The 20,892-nt window shown below is 37.2% G+C and overlaps 2 protein-coding genes across 5 annotated transcripts in view; both read right to left on the minus strand.

Moving 5' to 3' along the window:
* LOC124173312 overlaps window positions 1–20,892 on the minus strand; it is a 185,291-nt gene that overhangs the window by 81,221 nt on the left and 83,178 nt on the right. The window lies entirely within an intron of this gene.
* Window positions 1–20,892, minus strand: part of LOC124173319 — a 56,007-nt gene that overhangs the window by 26,231 nt on the left and 8,884 nt on the right. For 3 of the 4 annotated variants that reach the window (XM_046552842.1, XM_046552843.1, XM_046552839.1), the window contains exons 2-3: window positions 13,344–13,433; window positions 10,773–10,862 (exon numbers count right to left, since the gene is read on the minus strand). The gene's annotated coding sequence lies outside the window, so the exon portion shown is untranslated. Of the gene's footprint in view, window positions 1–10,772; window positions 10,863–10,940; window positions 10,989–13,343; window positions 13,434–20,892 lie in introns of all 4 variants that reach the window. The other variant, XM_046552840.1, reaches the window with a different exon arrangement.

Below are 20,892 nucleotides of genomic sequence, written 5' to 3' on the forward strand. Positions count from 1 at the left end.
AAATAAACTTAGTAAAATACTACTAGTGAAAGGCGTTAATTCACTCTAGCTTAAGAGGAATATAAATTAAAACTTGTTTTTTCACAGAAAAGCATTATTTTTACACATTCTACATAACCCCTCAAGCGCGGCGGGCATTTAATTAAATCCCATCTCAGCGGCCGGATGAGATTTAAATGACTTCGCCTTTTTGGCATACTATCATTCAATAATTTATATCTTTCATAATATACAATCAGTATCACTGAAAATTTTAGTAAACTCGCGTAATATAATACGCTACTACATAATAATTTTTCGAGTGATTAGAAAGAATATTTATTGTTTTATGTATCTCCTTAAATGAACTAATGAAGAAATTTTCAATTTCGAAAGATTTTAATTTGGTTTCGAATAAGCTACGAGATGTATAACATTCAATGCATTAAAAAATACAATTACATGATGTAATTTAGTTATTTGGGGTTGAAAATGTCATAACAGATTGGATAATTTCGATAGGATTACCCGTTTCGCCTACTTGAAATTTACCACTCCACCCACTTCTCTGACTTTGTTCCATTATTACCGTATCATTTCATTTGGGTAATCACTTGCTAATGTTTCAAACGTCAATATGTGAATATTCAAATGATTTACCTTAGAAAATCTGCTTTGTGTGACATGATTTGAAGCAATCCAAACATATCCCTCTGCACATTTTTCACACCAGTACACGCAGTCTCTTCATTTCCCATAGTAGGCACAAACTGCACACCTCCTTTGAGACTTTGATTTCTTCCCAGCTGCAGGAATTATCTTTAGGAAATGTATTTCTGTGAGTCTTGGTACTATATTGTGCAATGAGTGACGGCCATGTCCAAACAGTTCGTATGACGTTGGATATTTCAAAAATATTACATCGACCAATGGCACGCGAAATGATAAGTCAAATTTTTATACGTGTTTTTCCTATGATCAACATATGAATTTAGGACTCCTAAATAACTTCATATACCACTTGTAATGGCGTTTTCTTTCCATTAGTTTCGAATGCAATAACAGGTCCTTGAAATTCACCCCACCAATGAATTTACTATAACCTAACACACAAACAGACTTCCGAGTCTCTTTTTTGCCTTTCAATACTATTCCCATTTCGTAGGATCCCCAATTGTAAAAAAATACCACTCACAGGAAGTACACCCGATGAGAATTTCAACATACTGCCTGAAAGAACACCACACAGCATGAATGACTCTAGTGGACTGAAGCTCGTGGTTTATAAGCTCCCTCAAGAGACGAGAAAATATCTCGAAGGGGCCCTGGTATATGCTGACTGTTTAGATGGAATCTTATCTTCGTTGATTACTGTCCAGAAAAAAAATATAAAAAAACAAATGCAGAGCGAAGCACATGGCCCTTTGCCTAGGACGCTAAGGACTAACGAGGCGGGCCAAACACACTTGGGGCTCGAGGTGACGACAAACAAGCAGAAGACGGAGAGAAGGCATTCGGTTCAGAAGATACCGTATCTCAAGCTAAAGTAGCTGACCCTTGTTGACGTCTCTCAAGCAGAATAGGCGGAAGTTTTCATGATAGAGCAGTTGAAGGAAGGCATTGAGTTTTTGGACTGAAGTCGTCAACACGCTGGTTTAAAACGGAATTATATCGAAGCATTTTTAAAACATTTTGAAGGCATAAAGCCGTTATGGATATTTTATTGGAGAGGAAAAACATTTCTTCAAATGATAAAGTAATTAGTTTTAATTTAACATGTAAAGTCTGGCGGAGAAAAAATATTATATACAGTAGGTCAGGAAGCGTACTGGGTACGCATGACGGCGGCATACGAAATTTAAAGGGCGCGTACTGGGTACGCATGACGGCGTTGAGGGGTTAATGGATAATCATGAAGGCAATATCGCAAAACAAAATCAAAGGCACCACGCTCAAAATACGAAAGCACTTTCATAAGATAGAATCAGGATATTCGTTTACACGTGAATAGAATCGCTTTAAATATTGTCGCCACATCAACGTTCTTTGGGTACGACTGGGACATATCCCAATGCCCAGGATATGACAAAGCCTATTTTTAGGAAGGGAGCAAACGTGGTAAAATGCCGTCGACGCTGATATGCCAATGCACGCAGCCAATGGAATAGCTATCCGTGCACATGAAATTATTGGAATCAGCTAGCAAAATGAGCGATATGTGAAAATTGTTCTAATTTAAATGTAATTGGATATTAAAGGCCGTTTTAGAGGAGGTACCTCCTCGCGAATCCAATGAATAATTATAAGAACGGGACATCTACGAGCCGCGACATACCTTTTTTTGATAAACACTTGAACCTTGCTAATCGGGGATGGAGTTCATTCTAGCCTATATGCTAGGGAATATGCATTGTTCAAGATAGTGAAGCCATTATTTTTCTAGGGGTATAATCGACCTATCAGAAGGATGCCATCAACATTTTCTTTCTTTCACTTACTCTAATGACACTCCAAAAATTGAAATTCAATACTCAATATTAACACAGGTAATAATACATCGGAGACCAAATGAAAAACGAACACCTCCAAATTTAAAACTATGCCTAATTAAATATACTCCTTCACGCATTCCAAAACCAAAGAATTAACTGCATTACTTCCCTAGAGGGGAAATGACGGAACACTTCCACTATATAATTTTCATCCAAGTGAGAGGTATGACATTGTCAGAGAATGCGAAAGAGTTAGCAAAAAAACAATAAAGGAAAAGAAGGGAAAACCTCTGGAGACTAAAGTAGCATTGATGAAGGATAATCTGAGAGAAGGGGTGACAACATCTGGAAGAATTGATCGACAGTAAAACTTTGATTTTACGCAGTTGGAGGGACCGAAATATGGGCACTGTGTAAAATCAAAGTGTGTAAAATCAAAGTGTGTAAAATCTAGAGTTGGTAATGAGGAGAAGTATAGTTTTCAGGATAACTCATGCTCATTATTTTTAGAACCCTTAGTCATACACTTTTGTATAGTTCTGATTTGAGCCAGAACCGGATCCAGAAAAAGTCTCATATGTGTGCCTTTACAGTAAAAGAGCATGAAATCCTTTTCAGTCGTATCAGATATGTTTCCTGGATTCAATTACTCATTTGGGGGCAAGAAAATGAAGCCTTATAATCTTATTTACTCACAAGCAACACCACAGATGACATGTTACCTTGAGAAAAACAACATTGCATTCCTGAACAATGTTTCCCATGGTTGAATAACATGCTAGAATTGCTAGCATTTCTGGCACTAAGATTACTTCTGTTACCCAGGAGAAATGTCGCAATGGTGATACTAAATGCTCGCAGAGCAGAGGAGCTAATTTTTGAAAATATTCTCATTAAAAGCAGTTTTCAGGTAATCCGTTTAACAACCTGCAGACAAACAAAGATTGGAGATTGAAGAAATGAGATACCTGAGGATAGTCATCCAAATTAACCCCATTAACAGGGAGCAAAATTTTGCTAATACATCACAAAGGCTTTACACCCTGTGGGCCTGGGTTCAAGTCCTGGCAGTAGCAGAAACTTATCAGAGATGGCACCTTCATCTTCGACCTGAAGACGCTGGCAGCAGTGCCGGCGAAACTGTTGTCATCACCAACAAACCTACGCGGTTGCACCAGAAACATGGAGAAATTGTTATCAGAAATGGCCCTTTCCCTACTTAAGAGTAATGTGAAGGACACTTCCAGTGCACCACTCTGTCCAGCAGGGACGTTAAGCCCTTTAAGGCCTATCATTACAACCTGGCTAATGCCAATATAGGGTTTCTATCCCCTCAGCCCTTACTTCATGGCACTAATGACCCCAGCTATCAGTATCCTCCTTCCAAATAGCATACCAAAGATAATACGGAGCACATAGGACCCGGGATATTCGGAAAATCAGATTTTTCCGGTGTTTAGATCACTTTTTTAAAGTGAGCAACTGCCATGAAAATTTAGCATATAGGGTATAGCTTCTCTGTCGCCATTCTTCCGCGAATTCACCACCGGGACCTTCGGCTCACAAGCCGTGTGACTCATCTTAACGTAATATTTTGCTTCCCCATGTCTGATAACAACACCGGACACTTTTTGTATTTCGATATAATGGCAGTAATCCATTCCTGAGTTTAAAGGGACTGCCTTATCACTCACGTCTTGATTTGACTTCAATGATTGCATGACGATGATGGCACGAGTTATTCTCCGAGGACATTAACTCCCGTTCCGTTAAAAATAAACGCTTGCCACCTAGTGGAGTTAAGCTAATAGCTATTAAGGTTCCAACCCTGTTTCATTTAAACCTACTGAAAATGAGATACAAGTTGAATCAGCTCTAATGAGCGTGCCGCGCAATCAACTTTCCCTCGCCTCCATTTGTCCCGCAGATGTGGGGTTAGCCCGCGGAATGAGACAACATATGCTTTTACCATCGTGTTGAATCACCATCGACTTACATCCATACTAGAAGTACGACTATTTTTTTGGATCACCTTGGAAGCCAAAATGTTGGCACGGGAGGATTTGATTCGATCGAGCGTCAGTTTAAATGGAATTACTACATTATTGAGTGTACTTTTGCGAAGTTCGTTCAAAAGATTCCGTGGTTTCTCACGATAATTTAAGTCTACAGTAAAACTTCTATTTTACGCACTTTGATTTTACATCATGTCTCGTTGTTATGCAGTGACACTCAAGTCCGGCCGGAAAGCATAGGGAATTCCAATGGTGAAACTTTGATTTTACATCTTTTCTTGATTTTACGCAGTTTTTTCGATTTTGCGCAGCATAAACCCAGCCCCAAAGAGGCCGCTAATCTTGATTTTACGCAGTTGTCCTCGACTTGTTTTGAAAATTCCGACTGGAGCAATATAAAGTTAGGTTATTTATTCGTCTCAATGAGTTGCAAAAATGAATACAGGAATGGTTGAAATGGCGTTGCACTGTGTGCGTGAAACTAAAAATATTGGGAATCTAATAATTGCTTCCCCGTGTGCCCTCTCAGTAATATTTCAAGCTCCTTTACGAACTCGAATATCGCTCTTAGTTCAAATTTGCAGTAGAGGGATATCGAAACCTAAAGCATACGGCAATCGACGTTTATGCGTAACTACTTTTGATTAAAACAGATGATCGCCAGAGATATTAACATTATCACCTTTCGTTTATTGTTCGGCTTATTGATCGATGCTGTTTTTAACATGTTCATTGTAATTACAGTAGATGGTCGTTAATCCGGAATTATGAGCTACGGAATATCCCTAACGGAAGGTTTTGTAGAATTTTGCCAACGCTATATTTTCCGTCGCCCCAGCGAAATATAATGGCGAAATGAGTCACTAAAAATCCTCCCGTGCCAAAATTTTGGCTTCCAAGGCAATCCAAAAAAGATAGTCGAACTTCTAGTATGCAGGTAAGTCAATGGTGAGTCAACATGATGGTAAAAGCAACATGCGTTGACTCATTCCGCGGGATAACCCCACATCTGCGGGACGAATGGAGGCGAGGGAAAGTTGCTTGCGTGGCGCACTTATCAGCACTGACTCAACTTGTATCTCATTGTCAGTGGGTTTTAATGAAACATGATCGGAACTTTATATGTATTAGCTTAACTCCGCTAGGTGGCAAGCATTTATTTTTAACTGAATGGGAGTTAATGCCCTCGGAGAATAACTCGCGTCGTCAATTGTCATGTAATCATTAAAGTCAAATTCAAGACGTGAGTAATATGGCAGTCCCTTTAAACTCAGGAATGGCTTAGCACCATTAAATCGAAATACAAAAAATGTCCGGTGTTGTTATCGGATATGGGGAAGCAAAAGATTACGTGAAGATGAGTCACACGGCTTGTAAGTCGAAGGTCCCGGCGCTGAATTCGTGGAAGAATGCCGACTGAGAAGCTATACCGGGTAGATTTAATCTACTAATGCTAAAATTCCATTGGAATATGCTTTTTTAATGGGTAAAAATTATAAAGAGGGAAAATTGTTCCGGAATATTAATCATTTTTTTTATTCGTCACTGGCAGCATGACGGTAGTTTCACAGTTATTTAAATGGCTCACTTAAAAAATGTGATTCAAACACCGGAAAAATCTAAATTATAGAATATCCCAGGTCCTGAGTGCTCCGTATTACCTATGGTATGCTATTTGGAAGGAGGTAACCGACAGCTGGGGTCTTTAGCACCATAAAGTAAGGGCTGGGGGGATAGGAACCCTATGTTGGCATTAAACAGGTTGTAATGATAGGCTCTAAAGGGACCAGGACTTAACGACCCATCTGCTGGATAGAGCGGTGCACTGGAAGTGCCCTCCACATTACACTTAAGTAGGGATATCTGATAAGTTTCTGCTATTGCCAGGACTTGAACCCAGGTCCACAGGTTCTAAAGCCTTTGTGATATATTAGCAAAATTTTGCTACCTGTTAATGGGGTTAATTTGGATGAATATCCTCAGATATCTCATTTCTTCAATCTCCAATATTTGTTTATCTGCAGGTGGTTAAAGGAATATCCTGAAAACTGCTTTTAATGAGGATATTTTTGAAAATTACCTTCTCTGCGACCACTGAGTATCACCATTGGAAAATTTCTCCTGGGTAAAAGAAGTAATCTTAGTGCCAGGAATGCTGGCAATTCAACCATTTTGTTCAACCATGGGAAGCATTGTTCAGGAATGCAACAATGTTTCTCTTAAGGTAACACGTCATGAGTGGTGTTGCTTGTGAGTAAATATGATTATTAGGCTTCATTTTATTGCCTTCAAATGAGTAATTGATTCCGGAAAACATATATCTGATGCAATTGAAAAGGATTTCATGCTCATTTACCATATTACCACATACCAAAGGATTTCAGTACCATAAAACCCCACATATGAGGCTTTTTCTGGTTCCGGTTCTGGCTTTAATCAGAACTATATGAACAAAAAGGTATGACTAAGCCTTCTAAAAATGAGCTAGTGTTATCCTGAGAACTATACTCCTCCTCAATACCAACTCTTGATTTTTACACACACTGATTTTACACAGTGCCCATATTTCGGTCCCTCCAACTGCATAAATCAAAGTTTTACTGCATTATAACTGGAGCGGAGGAAGGTACTGGGGCTATTATGGATGAAGATACTGACGAATCATGCTGAAGTGACTGGGGATCCAAGGCATCTACCACAACGTGTTTTGGATGCAGAGGGACAGATTCATTCGAGGGAAACGCAGCCTGCAGAATCACAGTCAGAGCAACCAAGTGTCTTCCAATAGTTTCCCAGGTTCCATATGGGAGAAAGATGTAAAATGAGGAGGCAGAAAACTCTACAAGCTTGGAATGAATGACAGAGGGGTATATCACTTTGCAGAAGCCAGGCGTGAACTGGTGATGACCTGGACTTTAATAGAATAGGCTATTTCAGAACACATCTCCAGGATTTGAATTCCCTGCCGGCGCTTCATGGGTTGCATATTTCAAGAGACACCTAATCATACAATGTAAAATAACAACATACATGTCAGCAAGCAATCAAGTGTTGGCTGAAGAAATATTGCAATCAGCAAAGACCTTTCAAGAGCAAACAAAAAGCTGTGTCTCCAAGTATAATAGGTATTTCATAATTGAAATTGATCAGACCGGGTGTCCGTAAGGAGGGATATAAAGGGAACGCTGTCCAGAAAGGAGAAAATTGTCCGGGAGGCACTTCAGGGAGTGACCTAAGTAACAAACTCATATACAGTACAGTATGCTATTGCAGCCTCAGGAAAACTGTTTCCTTAAGTTTTTATTGTCCATGCAAGAACCTGGAGGTGATTTTAGTCCATGAGTGTGTGAAGAAACTGGAGAGTGACTTTTTAAATGTTTTTTGTGTACATTCTAAATCCGGAAAACTTACCAGAAGGTTGCATTTCAAGTTTTATAAAATATGTTCTCAAGCCATACGTTTACAACAATACATTTTTATTGCATATTGATTCCTAGGGGACAAACAAAAAGTTTTATTTACAGTGAACTATTAATCGATGAGGAATGAGAACCGATAAGCAGCAAAAAAATTATAACACTGAAGTGCACATCTGTATGCCAACCATGCAATGCATATTTTTACACACAAGTAAGGCTGTTTATTGCACCAATCCAGAACTCCATCTTTCTCCTTCAAGAGAAAAGAGAGACTTCCTCACGTGAGGATATGATAAAAATCTATACAACCGTGCTTTATGCATTGTCCTCACCAGCATACAATTGTATGCATGGTATGCCTCAAAGTTAGTACAGAATGGAATTATTATTAAAACCTGGAGGAAAAAAAGGTTTCCCTAAAGACTTAAAGAAACACAAATGCTAGTGCTCAGGTAGCAGTTTTATATAATGACCATGTTCCTTTTAAATTTGTGCTTTTCGTTTTTTATGACAATTCTCATTCAAATGCCTTGAATGAATTTAAGGGGCTAAATAATAACTGAATGATGAAAAGTTGAAGAAGGCAGGGCCTTTTTCAGTAGTATTTAATTTTATACTATGGTGCATTATATTATGGAAGTATGTACTCCAATTAATGACCTTTCGTGCAGCAACCATTACTCGTGGGCATAAGGTCTGATAAAAGGAAGAGAAAACCAAATATAATTGCTGCAGGAAAAAGCAAAGAAAGTGGAGAAAGTGGGAGTCTGTGGAGGCCATGGAAAAAGAAAAGGGACTAGCTGACAAGCAAAACTAAATACAGGACCATCAAATGAACATAGACGTCAACCAGTGTGGGCTATGAAACATTTTGAGTTGGACAAGTAGCAAAGTGCGGGTAATTGAAAGTTCACATGTATCGACAATTCGTTCCCTAGCGTTTACAGCTTGTTTGAAAGCTCTAGGCACATAAATATGAGGAAAGAAGGACTCTCACAAAGAGAGAAGATTAAGTTTGAGGGAGGAAAGCATACTTCACCTATTGGTCGGAATAGGGAATAATGGTTGGCAGGGTAGCCGAAAATGGCTATTTGGAAACTTAAAAATTCCAACAAAGCATAAAGACAATAAAACTTAGCCTTTTAACATCGAACTCAATATCTCCAGTCTATCCAATCCACTTCAATAGGTTCTTGGAAACAAATTCCAAGGGGAAAAGTTATTAAGCAACATAAATAAAGTTAAAAGGGCATTTCCAAACAATTCCCAAGTTAAATAGACCACTGGACAGAAACAAATGTAAAAACAGCAATAGCAATGATTATAACTTGGAATGCTCAACCTTGATCATATAGGTAGATGGGTAAAAATCTTCCCTCAGGAGGAACCCGAGAAATTTTCTAACACAGAATGTATGTTCTAAATATTTGGTTTGGAAATGAGTTCCCTATACTTTGATGCGAGCTACACAACGTTATCACTCCCACTTGGATAAATCTTGGTGACGGGGTGAGTAATTCAAAGATAGGGTTAACAAGTGACATGAATGTTCATTTAATTCATAAAAATGCAAAACATCTGTTATCAACATATCTGAAGATACAAAAAAAGATAAAGTGGCAGACTAGAAAAATATTACCATCTCAAACCCTGGCCTTTCAAAACAAAAACGCGAAATGCCACCACTAGGCCAAATCGACCTTAAAGGCAAATTTTTTCTTTTAATTCAACGTAACCATATTTTTCATGCTTTTTTCTCTCAAACCAGGGCATATATGGACAAAACCCTTGAACTAACCCTTCAACAGTATTCCTTTCAAATAAAAAAGTTTTCATCTTCTTTCTTGATGACACTTACAAAGAGTATCCCTGTCAGTTACTAAGCTACTTAACTGCCTGTCACCAGCCCCATCATCATTGTGAACAAATTGCAACTACGCAATAGTCTTTAAACCACTCTATATGGCAAAAAATGCTTTAATATACCTAATTATGACATTTAAACAACGCATGGTGGATTTTTTCCATTATTAATTCAATGAACTTGGCAAAGAGAAAGAACAGAAATCATTCTCAAACCGAAACATTCATCAGGCCACCTCAATACACTCTAGCATTTCGATTGCCAAAAATTAAAGCAAACACGAAGCTAAGACTTAATCTTCAAATGAAACTCAAGGCAAAACAATAAGTGCAATTAACCAGTGCCATACACTGCAACACAAAAACCATATTCATAATAAATTGATAATGATACTCACATGGAGATTGTAATTGCGGAGGTAAAATAATCAACAGTCAACTATTTATACTAAACCACTTTCAAATGTAGAACTCATTTCTATTACTTTCACCTCCCACATGAATTCAAAACTATCTATATTGGAGGACACAAAAAATCCACATCACATTTGTCACAAGAGCTTCCATTAGTCCATCAAACTTCTGAATGAACATTATATAGATGGGATAAATTTTCCACCCAGCTAATCAACTTGCAGTCATAAGCACCATTATTCTTATAAACATTATCGCAACCTTACATTGGACTTCCATCTTGCCACTGCGATTAGTCAAAGCCACAATGTGATGGTGGCATTTAAATAATCTAGACTTTGGATGAATTTTTCTCCCATTATTAATGCAATGAATTTGGCCAAGAGAGAGTTAGAATAGAAGCCATCCACACTAAAAAATGAACGAGTCATCATTATTATTCTTTAATATTTACCCCAAAGGAACATAATTGGCACCGATCTGGTAAGACTTACCATTTAAATAAAAACCAAGACAAATACGGAGTGCTAATAAGCAGTTCCATAACTTATAGCACAAAAACCATATAATAAATTGATAATGATACTCACTTGGAGATTGTGGAGGTTCAGTCCAGGGAAGCTAAGTTTGTGCAGAATGGGATGGCTAGATCTTCACAGCTCAATCACCAGGACAGAATCCTGGAAAGGAAAGAAAGCAACCGTGTATTCATACAACAGAGTATCACAAATAAACACGTTGGCAGTACCTTTCCTCACCATACAAAAACAGTTCATACAGCTTCAACTGTGTAATATGTTGTCATCCTATGGCGAGACAAATTGGAAAGTTAAGATGAAATCTAGATAGCAATGTTATCAGGGCAGACAAATAGTCATTGCAGTAATAATTCTAAGGAATAACGTTAGGATTATTACGGAAAAAATTTTCATTTCAGCGATTCCATCCTAATGAAAAATGGGTAACACCACAGGCAACAATTAATACCTTATTTTGAATCTACACAGAACACTTACAGCAAATCACTGACTGACCAATATTGACAAATATATTTAAAACATTTTCATATTATCACAGAAGAGTTTAATATGCCCACAAAATATGATAGCTGATTGATGGTACACATGAACCCTACTCTTGACTTCCAATATTTCATTATGATACGAAAACTTTCACCCCATCAAGAAGTCATCATAGCACATGGTACATGTAAACTAAAGTACTGACATAAAACTAGCAAAAATCATTAAAATCCTCAATAAAAAACAAACAGAAATGAAGACACGACTAAATAGCACAACGGCAAATTATAATATACTGTATTTGAATGAATATAGTCCCACCTTTTTTTTCCAAAAATACCCATGGTAAAAATAATGAGGGGACTATTTTCAAACCTTTATTTTTCTTTTTTTTCCCTATAACCCAAGCCTCAAAACTAGGGGGGGGGACTATATTCAATGAAATACTGTAAGTAGGACTATTAAATACTATTATTACCTTCCAACATTAACTATGCTGAAGTTCTGCAAACCACAAGATAATACATTACGGGAAAAAATGATGGCCATGGTATATATAAAATATAAATCTTAGTAAAAAACGAAGATCTAAGTAGACATAAAAGGAATCACTTCCAAAAAAATGCTTTTTATATGACCGCTAACAAACAGGAAAGCTGATAATAAATTGCCATGGATCAAACTTCATAGGCTATCCTATTGTATGAAACCAACAGTTGTCTATGAATGCAGACGATCACAATAACTCCACTACGAAACAGTTAAATACTCACCTTAGTATTTAAAAAAACTGAGAAAATATTTTTTTGTACTTATAACAACAGATTTTTAACTCACATATGAGACTAAATGACATAATTAGACTCTGAACACGCTTCCTTACACACAAATAAAACCACAAGCCCTCGAAAATCTAACAAGTATTCTGATATAATAAATGTCATATCTCAATAGTCAAAATTTCCGCACACCACATACATTTAAGTATTTAAGGAACAGAATTTTATTGCACTAATAATCCATTAGTAATGGAATTTTAATATGATCCCTTGTAGAGTATGGAATGAGTGCTATCTTTGGCTTCAATAATACTGAAATTTTTGATTTCTACATAACTAACCTAAGAATTAAGAAATGATTGATAACTTTAAAAACAAAATAATTGGATTAAAGACTAAATATTGACAATCACATAAAACTTAGTCAATTCAATAACATCCAATTGATGGATATTGCGATATTGCATTACAATGATCACGAACATAAATTACATCTGTTCAAACTAAGCATACAGTTCTTGCCTCAACTTTTGCATTTATGAACAATGGAATCATTTTCATATTTTTCATGTTCCTACCATAAAAAACACTGTAGCGATCTCTCTTGCCTCCACGCATGCATTTATTTTAACCATTTTCCTCTATAGCCATTATTACAATATGAGAAATACATCAAAATGTTAGCAAACAATTTGGCATTTGAACTCCAAGCCAGAATTCCAACCATCATTTAAAAGTGAGGTAAAGAATACCTATCTATTCTATTACTTACAAAATAAATAACATCTGATGTAAATCATTTATACTCAACCACTGTCAAAATTGAAACGAACGTTTACCGCTTTCACATCCAACAAATGAATTTAATTGTAACTGGTTCGGTAGTGACAAATTACCTACATCGAACTTCTTACATGTGGCTTTGAATGATGCATCACACTATTTAATGGCCGATCTACAGATGAGAGAAATTTCCAATGAGATCCTCAACTGCCTGTCACAAGCCACATAATACGAGAGAACACAATTGCAACAATATACTAACTTCCAACCTCCCACCCTGATAAGTGACAGCATTTATATGCTGTTTAAATGTGTATAATGAAATTGGATTTCAACTGCATTTATTTGCATTAATAAATCAGTTAACTTCACCAGAAGAGAGAAAAGAGAAGCAATTTACACCAAAACATTCACAAGGCTACATCAACATACTGCAACATTTCCCCCATCAAACGTTAAGGGCACCACGTAGGTAAGATGTTCTACTTCTACAAAGGAACTAAGACGAAAAAATCAACCAATTCCATGCACTGAGACACAAAAAACAAAATCATAAGAAATTGATAAGGATACACACTTGGAGATTGTGGAGGTTCAGCTCAAGGCAGCTAAGTTAAAGCAGGATGGTATGGCTAGATATCCACAGCTCAGTCACCACGAGAGAATCCTGAAGAGGAAAGAAGGTCACCGTATATTAATAAAATGGTGTATCAAAAAACATTCACAAAGGCAGTATCTCTCCTCATATCAATTTCAGATACGTCTAAAGGCCTGGTTACACGGTACATTAGAATGTACAGTGGTTTGCAAAAGTTTCTTAACAAATTGAGCGGCGCCACTTCTGCTCCTTCAGAGAAATTGAGCTTCACTTACTGCTATTATTGTCCTTGGTTACGCGCCACATATATTTCGTTTGTTTGTAAATAGATGTTGTTCTCGAAGGTAAGAGTGTAGAATATAGCGTGTTATTGCATATTTATCTTTCTTTCGTGGATTTATTTAGTTGAAAATGATTTTTTCGTGAGCTCCGATGACTTTCTGGCTGCCAGAGTTCCTGTCGGTTTGTATTTTGCGAATTTTAAGCCTTGCACTGCATGGAACTATTCGTGTTTAATAATTACGATTATTGCTTCAATGTGTGGGTGCCATTTGTAAATTTAAGCTTATGATTACTTCTGTGCGTGAAATAGTGCATTGCGGTGTTTTTTAAAGTAGATATTTGAGGTTAGTGTGTACTACTTCGCTCGATTTCTAATTGCATTTTCGCGAGGTTGATGACATTTTCTGTATTGTGAAGTGATCGTGCCAAACATCTTTGTCGGAACGGAGATTTACTTTGTTTACTGCGATGTATTACTATCCAAAATACGTGGAGAGAAATAATTAGGTGCATATTCAATATTTCGGTGTTGGTATTACTGTTGTCGTCGCCTCAGGCAGGCATTTGTTTATCTTGAATGAGCATACGAAGGTATACAATCGTGTGATTAATGATATTATATGAGTTTTCATTCAGATTCGCGAGTAATGGTGCAATCATTCTAAGCTTTTTGTGTGCGCTACGGCGATCTAAGAATGACATAAGTTAGCGATAGCCTCTAAATTGCTAATTAAATGAAGCTTAAGGTTGGAGGCTGGTGAATTGTTGGCGTTTCGGTATATATTCGCGTTTCTCTATTATGCCCAAGGGATGTAACTTCAACTTTTCTTTTATTTAATTTCATTGAGAAAATATTTTTCCCTTTAGGGTCATTATTATTGATTTATTGATTGTGTAATGTTATAGCCGAGTTTTTAGCCTCCATAACCTTCACATACTTCTCGAATTTGTTTTTATTTACTACTCGTGTGTCATATGTTTCTTGTTTCCAAGTAAATTGTTGCGAACACTTGCGAAGATCCATTCTATCAGGGCTGATTCTTCCAGTTTGTCTGTGGGCCAAAAAATAACTACCTGTTGATGTTGTGAGCTGTCGTTAACCCTACCGCGACTGAGCGGGGTAACACTGTTACCCCATATAATGTTAATGTTGTATGATTGTTTTATTTATTATTCTGTCCCATTGATATTTTTTGTATTTGAGCTCAACCACTTTTTCGTTATTTAGGCGATGAATGATTTTTTTACATTTAAATTGCTTTCGAAAACTTCTATTATTATTGGTGGGGTAATTGAGTTGTTTCACTACACACCTGTTGGCCGGTAGAAAAAAGAACTTGTTTTTTAAATGAGTGAAAATTTTAAGTTAATTAAAAGTGAACAATTTCATGTGCGCGAAAACACGACTGCTAAGTATGAATGCTGGGAAAAGCCCGTGTGACGTCATTCTGGCTCCGGCTTTCGCCTTGTGAGGCCACCGTGGTGCGAATATATGAGCGCTGCTACGATGCAGGCTGCTAGCAGGTAGTGCTTGGTTTAAATAAAGATTATTAATACCCTATCAAACGAAGAAAACTTTCCGACAATAGGCAACTTTAACCCATTAATCCCCAGCGTTGCGTTGACGCAACATTATTGAATTCTAATTCTCAGAACAAGTTTCTACCTCGGAATAATTTTTTCTTTCATTAATTGACTTTTTTAGGTATATCTATTTCTTATTTTTTCATGTACACCAACATTTTCATTTATAAAATTGTATTTTTGTGACTGATGGCGTTTGGCATAAAAATCGATGCATACATACGAGAAACGATATGAAAAATGACATGCACCAGCATGTCCGTTGAAAGGCAGAATGGGGCATTTCCTCCGAAGGAATACTGATTAAATCCAGTGTACTAATCAAGGTAAACAATGAATGACGTATACTTTCTTTTAAATTACACTTTTCGTGTTTATTTACCGAAGTTTTCCCAGCGTAGCGTATACGCATAATTTAAAAAAATCAATTATTATATGATGAAAATATTTTTTTCCAGGAATTCATCTTAACTAGGCCAAAATAAATCAGAAAATGCAGAATAAGCGAAGTAAAAAGCCCTACATACAGTCTTGGGAATAACGGGTTTATAGATTATTATTATGAGATGTTTCCCTGAGCTCTCTGTAACATGCATACATTGGTAATCTCAGACTATGTAAAACTCCTGACTACTCGTACAGCATCTTGGTCCCAGTGATGCCACGTGGAGTGGCATCGCATGGCCTCAATGTGGCCTTTTGAAATGAGGTTCTACATCTACATAATACCCCGCAAGCCGCCTAAAAGGCGTGTGGCAGGGGGTGTTAGGACACCAGCCGTCTACACATAAAAAATGAAGTGGTCTACGAAGTTGGGACTAGCATTTATTAAAGTCCTTTCTGGTTCGGGGGAAAAACGAATTTCCATATATATCCGTTCGGCAAAATATCTCTCTTAATTAATCGATTCTATCGGACCTAGAAATATATTGTGTCTCTAATATTATGTTCTCCGTGTCGCTCTTGAAGATATGCATTCTCAATTCTTCAAGCAATATAAGCCTAGCGCGCAGTCTCAGAGTCTCCAGCGACTCCCAGCCTAATTCGCTTAACATCTCTTAACATCTGCATAACATTGTCTGTAGACCCGTAGCAGTTTTTGGCGAAAGGCGCAGCCCATTAACATTCGCATGAACTGGGATTTCTAAAACCAAATAATTTGTATATTATGAATACACTAATTTTGGGTAACGAATCGCATTCAGTGCCTTTCGTTTTCTTTTATGAAGGAAGCTACCCTATTCTTTTTTCCATTTTTTCTTACTTCCCCATTCCGCCTACCCGTTCTGCTCCAAGAACACGTTTACGCTTACCTAGGAACTGACGCCGACTGACTGACCGAAAATCACATTTGTTCAAACATTTAGTTATACGAAACTAACGATAACTTCAAACACATACCAAGAATTACTATAATTTAAACGCTTGAATATGACTTATCATCGATACAAGATCTTCCGAAGTTAGAAAACAACGGCTAAAATTCACACAACCCTAGTTCACATGTTAACTCTCAGTTAACTAAACTGACATGATTTCAGAGGATGAGCAATAACAGGTTTATCTATTTTGAATAGTCTATGATAGTTGACAGCACCTCCTAGTCGCAAGAAAACCCAAAACCCTTAATGACCCAGCCCCCGTTCTACCCTGTGTTCCACTATTATAAAAAAACTATGGCGGTTCATTTTCCAAATTTATATGGAAATGATTGTAATCGCCCATCGTCCGCCTCTTCAGATAAATTGGATTTACCCAACAAGACCTTTTCTCACCTATTGCCATCTTACGTCTTCTGAGGTAAGTACTTCTAAACAGGTATGATTCCTCGAAATCCATATTCACTGATAACGTTGTTTTTCAAACATGAATGATGAAGGAAGAGTATTGACGGAAGGGTGGCGAAAAACTCGGCGTCGGCGTCAGCGTGCTCTTAACGAAAGGCGTCAAGAGGACCACGGCTTAACGTCCCATCCGACTGACGTGGTGTTGCGCTTAAAAGGTCCTCCACGCAATACTCGAGTAGGAATCTGAAAATTCTTAAACTCCACCAGCATTTGAACCCGAGCCCATATGTTGGGAAGCCAACACTCTAGCCTCCACACGAGCCACAGTTAGGTCGGTAATTCGGTTTTAGTAGCATGCGAAAATTTGGAAGGTTGGCACATGAAGCCACCTGCATCCTTTGCCCTCACGGCACCAAGAACCGACGAAAACTATCGCGGACGCGATTGAGCAACCATAGTTGTAGTCAAAAATTTGGAACATAAGCCCAATCGGAATTAATATTTACGAATAGAATGAACTGAGGAAACTCAAGTCCACGCACACGTTGGGCATTCGAAGTGCTTTCTTTCGGGCTCCATGACGAGTTTTTTTCCGTCTGTAGATTCGTATTTAGACCCACCGTTTATATTTTTAAAAATACGTGGCTCCTTAGTCGAGCATTTCTATGCGCGGTATTTGCGGTGAACAACTGGGAGGCTTTGAGTCCGAAGTAATCTCAATCTCTTTCATGTTTAAACAAGACATTCTTGCTCTCAATATTATCTTTGCAGATAAATCGAGAAAAAGTTCATATTAAATTTTTGAAAAGACTAAAGGCAATAAAATGATGTCTCTGTCTACACATTTATTTCTGAACAGATCCATTCACGGAGAAAACATAAGCAGGGAAGGTGTCAGTACCTAGTTTCATCCTCGTGCTCCTTTGGCTAATTACTGTTAAATCTCCGATAAGTAAAATTCCTATTCAAAGTAACTACAACTCTCATTGAATAACCAAATACATTTGTATTTGAAATAATTTTGATAACCCTGCGTTAATAAAAATTATAGTAATTGTATCGATTATGATAGTGTTCAAATTTTTTATACTTGGCCTTAAAAAAGGCGGGAAATTTATTCCTCGTGATGTAAAGCACCAACGTTTTCCTTCCAGTGCGTGGGCGAAAAGCAATTATCACTAATGGCCAGGTTTGAAAAAATGATCTATGAAGTCTTTCACCTTTATAAACCCGACAACTATAAATAATTATCAGTGGCGGATGGTGGTTATATATCCAGAGTGCGTGAAATTGGACTTCCATAAAGTAACACAGCCTTGAGGATGGAAGACAAGTCGTCTTCTGAAACGTCGGCTTGTATAAAAGCTTTAACCTGGATGGAAACCCGATAAATATTACTTAGAAGTATTCACCAGGATAAACTAAAATCGTTTATCCAGAGTGTGCAATGGAGAAGATAACGATGATGTAAAAGTGCATGAAGTACAAATCAATGCTGCTAAATGGTACAGAATGCATTGATGGACTAGTATCCTTAGCGCAGGGAGTTTACTCACCAAATATACGCGTGCGCACTCGCGTCATGTTCAGTCTGCTCCAAGCAGCCATTTGAGAATGGCTTACCTCGTCCCCCCGAGCACCCCCAAGCGATCACGTAGACCGAATATGCGGCCGCACAATGGTTCGAATTACGAATCTATTGTGACAAAATTATTTTTCCCAAAAAAACTTACAGCTTTTGTCGTGAAAACATTAAGAATTACCAGATTGTAAACAAAAAGACCAAATAACATTATCATAGGTATTTTCAAGATGTTTTTATGAAAAAATCAAATTTAATTTACAAAATAATTTCATTTCACTCAACACTTAGAAAAATATACATAAAAATCATCAAATATTCTATAGTAATGCGCTTTTCTCAATTTAATGAACTAGTTACGCTTAAAATACACTAATAAACACCAGAATGTAAAGTGCGGAATATTAGTCACCTTCATCATTATTACTCTCCCCACTCCCTTCATCTCCGAAATTTACCGACTCCACTTCCTCCATCTCTTTAACATTACTCATTTCATTGGGTACAAGTAATATTGGTTCCCTGAGAAGCTGTCTGACATCCATCGAGAGGGAATAGCAATGCCTTGGGTGCAATGAACTAATCCTGGAAACATACGGATCAGATGTGACTAATAGTAGGTTAAAAAATCTCTCATTGTGTATTTTTTTTTAATGTTTTAGCGCGTGGTTTTCTTTGAATTTCCCAATATGTTTATTCCTTGCTTATTGGGCCCTTTTGAAAAGCATTCCAATACCTTATCGAGGATGGCCTGGTATTCTGCTATAAGATTTTGTTTTTATCATTTGATTTTAGCTGATGATGCAACATAGAAATGGAAAAAAATATAGGAATCATCCACTGGACCTAATTCCTTCCGAAATACTCTGTTTATATTGCTTGTGCCCACTACTTCCATCTTAACCCCACTTAAATATCATCGTTCGTTTGAATCCATTACAAGACCGAAAGCGGCGGTGACATCTTTCTGAGCCAAAATAGTGTTATTCACTAGAGCCAGTAATTTGACCTTGGCCCAAGTATCAGTAATGGTAAGTTCTTGTGATAAGGGTAGCAAGACAACTTTGAATTCAAATTTATCTTGTATGAGGGATAAATATCGCACCGTCTCTGGTTGGCCTCTCTTCTGATGTTTACGTGCTGTTGCTTACTAGGTTTATTCCATGGAAAAGGACAAAGCTTCTAATGATGCATATGGTATTGGAGTCAAAGGTGAAGACAAGTAAGCCTTCTTATAGTTGGTATCTCTCTTTGGTATGCTTTCAGTTACGTCTTTTGTAATTGCAGCCGCATCTTTTTTCCGGAGCTCCGCAATGAAATCTGGCTTGCGAAACGAAGTTTTACTCTCGATATATTATTCGCAAGAGACTGTACACATCTAACAAAATCTGCCGTATTTTCTGGAGCACTGTTTCCACTTTTTATCAAAATTACTTTTAAATAGCATCACAACTTTCCTGGTATCCTTTGAGGTATCTTCATTACAACTTTCAAATACTAATTTATGCTCTACGCATTTAATAAATCATCTATAGTCTTTTCTTCCGCAGCAATTATAAAAATTACATGCGATTTACCACCGGTACCTTAAATCTCTCTAAATGCGACATAATTTTTTCTAAAAATGTAAAAAAATTGAAGCCATGTAATAACTGCACCAAAAATATCAATAAAAATTTGTATCGTAAAAAATTACAATCGTTAAAATTAAAAATATTTCTTTTCTAGCGTAATTTATCCCGATAATCTAGGCGTCCTCCGAGGAAATACCCCCAGTCCCGGGTCTCAACGGCTCCCGTTTGTTACTTCATAGAACAAAAAGGGCATAATTCTCAAAAAGCGCAAGAAGGCGCAAAATCTGATAAAAATATGTATTACTGTAAGGACGTTTCTGCATGTCTTTGAAGTTTTCGCAATTCTACCTATACATATATTTTTATTAGTCAATTTAATCATTTGAAGTCGATAGAAAACGAGGTTGTAAAGACTGAGAGATTACCATTTGAAATTTAGTATTCGATAGCAAATGTATTTGAAGAAAAATCAATCAAAATAACGCTACATATGATGATGATTATAAGATACGAAGATACATACGATGACTATAAGATTCCGTTAGAAATTGTGGTTCCTTGCGTTTTTGCTGTCTAGCAGATATGTGTTAATGCTAGCCAGTCAGCCACCGTCTGGGTAGGCAATCTCAATGTGTAACTTTGCCGCTGCATAACATTGTTATAACTTATATACACGTTGTAAAAGTTACCAATCATGATGAAGCATTTACTTGCGGATA

The sequence above is a fragment of the Ischnura elegans genome, assembly GCF_921293095.1.
Source record: "Ischnura elegans chromosome 13 unlocalized genomic scaffold, ioIscEleg1.1 SUPER_13_unloc_4, whole genome shotgun sequence".
Lineage (NCBI taxonomy): Eukaryota > Metazoa > Arthropoda > Insecta > Odonata > Coenagrionidae > Ischnura > Ischnura elegans.